Here is a 7,245-nt window from a genome sequence, read left to right as displayed (position 1 = left end):
CAAGTGACACGTTAATAAATACCAACAAGCATTTTTGGCACCATTACCAGGAAAGGTAAATAGGCAAAGGAAGTATTGAGAAACTTATACTTATTGATGTGATCGAAGATAACTATTGACCTCTACTCAAACAGGCTTACCCTTGTATTGTCTACTTGTGTATCTTATGCAGGGTAATGTATGACCAGTTTTGACCTTCCAACAAACTACGTTGAAGATCCAGAAACATTGATCAGAAGGACTAGAGCTAAACTTAAGAAAGTTCTAGCTTTAAAGTCGGAAGATAACCATAAAAGACGAAGATTAACACCTGAATTTGAAGCTATGGCTAACAGGACTCTCCGTAAATTCTCTGCTCCAACTACGGCCAACATCCATACTGGACCAACAGTCAATGTTGGAGATAATAGATTCGAGCTCAAGCCATCCCTCATCAATATGGTGCCAGCAAGCTAGTTTTGTGGAAAGGCACATAAGGATGTGAGTGCACATCTCTAACACTTCCTAGAGATCTGTAGCACTTTCACTATCAAAGGAGTAACCCAAGATGCCATATTACTTCGCCTCTTCCCATTCTCACTCTTGGGGAAGGCAAAGCAATGGTTCTATGCCAACAAAGATTGAAATACTACATGGGATAACTGCTCCACTGCCTTCCTAGCAAAGTTCTTTCCCACAGGCAAGACCAATGCTCTGCGTGGGAGAATTTCAAGTTTTCAGCAGCAACATGATGAATCTGTCCCTAAGGCATGGGAACGCTTTCAAGACTGCATATCAGAATATCCTCATCATGGGATGGAGAATTGGCTACTCATGCAGACTTTCTACCATGGGTTGACCAACAGTACCCATGAGACTATGGATGCTGCTGTTGGAGGAGCGTTCCTGCCACTTACACTCCTAGCTGCAACAACTCTCGTGGAGAAGATGGCCTCCAACCAAGGCTCAAATGAAGAATGTCTTCAAACCTGCAAGAGAGGTGGAGCTATGCATCAACTCAAGGAGGTAGACATGCGGTCTGCCAAGATGGACCTGCCGATGAAGAAGCTCAAAGACCGAGCCAATGAAAAGCAAGAAGTCATGCATATTCATGATTCTCACATGACGTGTGAAGTGTGTGGAAACACTAGGCATTCAGGGAGCAACTGTCCTAAAACCCATGAGAATATGAACTTTGTCAACAACACCAACTACTTTCGTCCTTAGCAGAATCAAGGATGGAATCAGCAACAAAGACCGAACTACCAAGGTAACTATCAAGGTAATAATTTTAATAATTTCAATCAACCACCCTTGAGAGAATTAATTGCTGGCCAATCTAAACTTATGGAGGGATTATCTAGAAAGGTGGCTACCAATGATAAAATTCTAGAGAACATAAATAATAGAATGGATAGCTTTGCTTTTGCCTTTAAGAACCAGCATAGCTTTAATAAAATGGTAGAATCACAAATAGCTCAACTGGCAGCTGTTGTTCCTTCGCCCGACAAAGGTAAGATTCTTGGGCAACTAGAAGATCTAGAAACTACAAATCTTGTTGATATTCACAATGCAGCATATTACTATATACAACCATCAATGGGAAGGTGGATAGATTATACCTTGCTAGAAAAGAAGAGTGATCCAGGGAGACCTGTCATTCCCATCGCCATTAAACCTCACATTTTCCAAGAAGTTGTCTGTGACTTCGGAGCAAGTGTCAACATCATGCCTTAGGTAATTTATGATCATATTAATGGAGATACTTTATTGTACATAAATATGCGTTTGCAGCTTGTAGATCAGTCACTCTGCTATCCTAAGGGAGTTCTTGAAGATGTCATTGTTCATGTGGGACAATCATATATTCCCGTAGACTTTGTGGTTTTGAAAACAGGTGGAGATGTAAGGGCACCCATTATTTTGGGCTGACCTTTCCTAAGCATCACAAAAGCCATCATCTACGTAGACAGTGCCAAGATCTATTTCACAATCAAGGATAGAAAGGAGAAGTTTTCTTTCAAGAACCGCATCCTGCAATCTCCTGGACATCCACAGATGCCGTACCTACCCAAAGAGATAACAGTGACCAAGAAGAAGAACATCAGGAGAAGGATGAAGAACAAGGCCAGTCAGCCTCAAGAAGAATTAGTTAACATGATCAACACACTTCGATCAGAGTACAACCACCTCCTCGCTTCACCATTCCTTGCTAAGAAGGATGACCCTGGTGTACCCATGATCGAGTGTACCATTGGATAAAGGATATTTCACAAGACCTTCTGCAACATTTGATTGGGTGTTAACATAATGTCCAAGTTAATATATGAATATTTATTCAGTGATGAACCTTTGTTCCCTACATATATGCAATTACAGATGGCGGACCAATCGATCCGATTTTCGGAGGGAATAGCGAAAGATGTTATGGTAAGAATACACGATCAGTTTGCCCCTGCCGATTTCATGGTTCTAGACATGGGTGAAGAAGAAGATGATATGCCCATCATCCTTGCAAGACCGTTTCTCAACACCACCAACACGATCATCTACGTCAGATCTAGACAAGTCCACTTCTAATTCCCTAGAGAGAAGGTACGCTATTATTTTAATAGTTATACCACTTATGAGCAGCCAAAGAAGTCCCGCTCTAGGAGGAGATGTCGATCATCCTAAAACCAAAAGAATCAATCCCTAAAGAAAAGTTAGGAGGAAGATGAAGAACCTAAAGAAGTTGTGAAAGATGAACCTACTCCGCCTAAGTCAAGCCCATAGACCAAGCAGGTATGGAAAGAGAAGGTGACATCACCATCAAAGACACCATCATAAGATGTGCAGCCATCTAGGTCTCCATCGTTGAGACCGGATGAAGCACCCGAAGAGTGAAGGACTTTTCTCTAGCCAAGTTCTGCCCGGAGGACTTAAAAATCTAAACCTTGGCCATGAGGTAACATCGGTAGTTATCCATATTTACTTCCTAGCATTGCATGAATTACTTTTCACTTTAGCATTTTACTTTTCTACATTTGTCTTGCACTCATAAAAGAAAAATAAAAAGTTTCATGACTACATTTCATCATTGCATCATGAAACCTAAGCCCCATGTGAATAAATCCACAGTGTGTAAACATCCATGGGAATATTCACTGTGGTGGCATAAAATAAATAAAATATATATATATCATGCATGCATATTTTCTTTCTACATTATATAAATAAGAAAATCCAAAAATATTAAATAGACATCCTGCTAGAACTTTGTCAATTAGGAAATCTGTCTAAACCCACAAGGATAACAAATCTCTGAATGGCTGACCACTAACCCCTTATCCTAATCTGTGCCACGAGTTTTGATGTTCTTGTTGGAGTATTTTGCAGGATGATCAAGAGTAAAGCCATTCATCAGAAGTATATTTTCCCAAACTGTCGCTACACTCGCTACACGAGAAACCCAACTTCTGGATGGATGAGAAAGATTTCTGCTAGTAGACTTAATCTAAGAAATACCACGGCAACATCTAGCTTAGGGAGGAGTATCCCCCATGTATCTAGCTAAGTATTTCTTTCTATTTGCTATTTTTAAGTTTGCTATATAGTTACTAAAAATAATAATGAAATAAAAAAGATGCATAACAAACTAAAAGCAAAATAAAAAAATTATCTTTGTCTTATATATATATATATATATATATATATATATATATATATATATATTAGTAAGGTGTGATCTAAAAAATGAAAACAAAATAAAAAGTGTGTGTCTAGTTTTCTGTTTTTAAGAGCTAAATAAATAAAAAGGATTCTGAGGATAAGCTCTTGCAATAGAAATGATAAATAGTTATTCTATTGCAATTCCTTTCAACTACCTAGTTTTCTGTCTTGAATTCTCCTGAGTTTTGAATACGACTGTTTTGATATAAGAATTTACTCTGAACTTGAAACTCATGGGTAGCATATGCTTGATCTAAGTCTACGTAATTGATGGATATGATATGAGAAGGTCTGAGCTACTGTTTATCTTGTTCCAAGTGATACTAAAATTCTAGAGATTTATCTTTTGAAAAACATAAAAATCCTACATGATGAGCTCCTGTATGACAAAGTTTGAATTTCTACTAGAGCCATATATAATATTTAGATTAGGAAAACTTCCACATATATGTTGCTTGTATTGCATTGAGTTCAGTTAAACTTTGTTGATCCTTATGAGAGGTTTGTCATGCTCTTAAAATCAAGATCACGTACACACTATCCAAATATGCACTACTCCTACACTGGGGGTAGGCGCAACAATATGCCATTCCATCTAGATCCACCCAAAAATGTTTTACTCCTACACTGGCAGAAAACACCAAAAATAATCTTGATAGGATATCTATCAAATAAATGCTCCAAGTTCTTGTTGCTATCTCTCAATTTTTTTTTGCAGAAAACAAGCATGGGGCTATGCAAAAGTTATTCATAAAAAAAGAAGAGATGACAAAAAATGGACAAGTGTCCAAGATATTTAAAACAATGGGTACTCAGATGCCTGCCTGAAAAAAAAGAGAAGAAAGGATGAATAAGATAGCCCATGTTTTCTTGCAAAGTTGTTTCCAAGTTTCAAAGGAGAGATATTTTTAAGGAGCATAGTAGAATTAGGTTAGCCACCATATACATCCACACACATGCACATCTTGATTTGATTGTATGACTCAACTCTCTTTGAATCCGAGGTTTGACTTTACAATATATGTATTGCAAGTTTGCTCTTTTCTGTTTTTTCATTCCTATGAGCTCCACATAAGCCTTAGTTGTAGGAAGATAAAGGCATAACACCACTATTGCCTTGGTGAGGATCCACAAATACCACATATATTGAGAGACTTGAGAGTGTCATATAAAGAAAGCTCTGAGTTTTATTTTGAAAATCTATAAAAACTCCGGAATAATGGTAGAACAAAAAACTTGAGACATAATGCTTGACTTGATCGTTCTATCTTTCAATTGCTCAAGACCCAAGTGAAGACTGAGAAGCCACATAGTTGAATGTAATATGGGTATGTTTGGAAAGTCAGATCGGTTTATTCTAATCCGGAGAAGAATTCTTGTTTGAACGCATGTGTACTTTTGAGGAGTGAAAGCATCGACGCAACTCTTGATCCATTTAATGAGTTTAGCTTTGCTAAGGGACTAGCAAAGGTTAAGCTTGGTGGAGTTTGTTGACGGTAGTTAACAACCATTATAAACCATCAATATAACATATATAAGGGCATAAATATAATCACCAACAAAGTTATAGGGGTTTAAATGAACAAATTCCATGAGTTTTGGTGAATCTGTATTTTCTACGGGATTTATTTAGAAACCCATCAAGGTGGACCTAGATGTTAGACTTAATCATGCTTATCCATAATGAAACCAACCCTAGAAGGCTCTAGAAGACTCAAGAGGACTCTACACCAAAGCGGAGGGCGAGACGCCGCAGGTCGGCCCCACCTACAGGCCGATCAGCCCATGGGGCCCACTTGTCAGCCCTCCATTGCTATGTCAGTTCTCGACTGCCTCCTAGGATGCATCTATACGATCCTTTAAGTTGGTTTGATCCAAGGGCTCACGTTTGACGCTCCGACCTATATATATCGCACCCCTACCACCCCTAGGCATATAACCCTAGTCATCAAGTCATTTGAGAAGACAGAAACCCTAATCATTCTCAGAGCTCCATTATATTCTAGGGCATACCTTGTTAGGCTAGGTCTAGAGGGAGGCAAGCAAGCTTTGCTTGGATTCTCGATCGTGTCAAGAGTGTGGTTTGGTGTAATCTTTGTTTACCCTCGCTTTTGTATCTCCATTACTTTTATATGCTAGTTAAAATTGTTATGATAATATTAGTATTTATCTTATTTATGTTCTTCATGATAATATTCATCGTCTACTTTGATTATATGCTTATTATAGTTGGATTATCACCATGTTCATGCATAAGTTTGTATAATGCTCACTCTAAGGTATCATGGGTGAGTGGTCAACATTGTGTAAGCGTGGTGCTTATACGTTGTTTACCTACGGATACACCCTATATCCTGGGTCATATGGTAGATCACGGATGTGACACTCCCATTGAGTTCTTTGTAGTCCACTCCCCGAATATAGGCGCACATAGGGTCCGGTTACGAAGGAAGAATAAGCGTTGTTCTTAATCTTCCTTAGTAATATCCGTTATGTGTAGATATGACGATGGTCTTAGCAATGATTATTAGGTATAATTGCACTAATCAATGTATGCTTTGACTTATAATAAAGAATGACTTAGGAATTATTCCTCTAATATTCTACCTGACCATGCTAATGCCATAGAAAGGAGTACTCTGAGTGATTTATCATTATCATTGATCAATACTTATCATATATATATATATATAATACTTATCATATATATATATATATATATATATATATATATATATATATATATATATATATATATATATATCTTATCCTATGACTTACTCCTATTATGAGTAGAATATTTATTATGGTTTACTTCTCCATCAATAGTATAAGTTATCAATACATGTCCATGCTAGACCTTCCCTGTGGTAAAAATATAAATAACGATACATGAAATACTCTTGGGTAAAGTGCTACAATGGTATATTATCTATGCACTTGTAGATCCTTTTCATTTATATAGTTATATATATATATATTCTTTCTAGTCACATAAAATGATAAAAAACTGCTTAGTATTATTCTAGTAGTAATGCTATGTAGTACCAACAAGCATCTCTGGCATCATCACTAGGGATGACAACCTAGTGAAGTAATGTTAGGAGATATATGTTTATAATAGGTGGCTACTTAAAATAAGTTACACGTTAATAAATACCAACAGTTGGCCAAGGGCGGCTGTTCTATTTTCCAGAAATAACTTAATCAGGCCAAAAATAGCAATTTTTTTAATCCAGAGAGGCCCCCATCGGTCAGTCACCTACCCAAAAAATAGCAAGTCACGGATTTCAAACCCGCGACCTCCCCCTCGCGCGATACTCCTTTAACCACTGCACCTCTATAAGGAAAATGGACCCTAGGTCCATTTACTTTGGATTTTGGTGTTTGATGACCAACACAACCAAATTGGACTAATGAATTTGCAAGTAATTGTTTTGTAGTTCAATAGGGTGCAAGACATGACTTGGACAAAGGTGACATGATGATCCCACAATCAACACCATAAGCAAGATCCTAGAAGCACAAGAGAAGACCCAAGATATCAAGCATAGT

The 7,245-nt window shown here is 37.6% G+C and overlaps 1 non-coding gene across 1 annotated transcript; it reads right to left on the bottom strand.

Moving 5' to 3' along the window:
- Positions 1 to 688: 688 nt before the first annotated feature.
- Positions 689 to 797, bottom strand: LOC136506239 (small nucleolar RNA R71). The gene has a single exon (XR_010771463.1). It is a non-coding gene; the product is annotated as a small nucleolar RNA R71 (small nucleolar RNA).
- Positions 798 to 7,245: the final 6,448 nt, after the last annotated feature.

The sequence above is a fragment of the Miscanthus floridulus genome, chromosome 14 (genome assembly GCF_019320115.1).
Source record: "Miscanthus floridulus cultivar M001 chromosome 14, ASM1932011v1, whole genome shotgun sequence".
NCBI classification, from domain to species: Eukaryota; Viridiplantae; Streptophyta; class Magnoliopsida; order Poales; family Poaceae; genus Miscanthus; species Miscanthus floridulus.
This window is presented reverse-complemented; position numbering and strand designations above follow the sequence as displayed.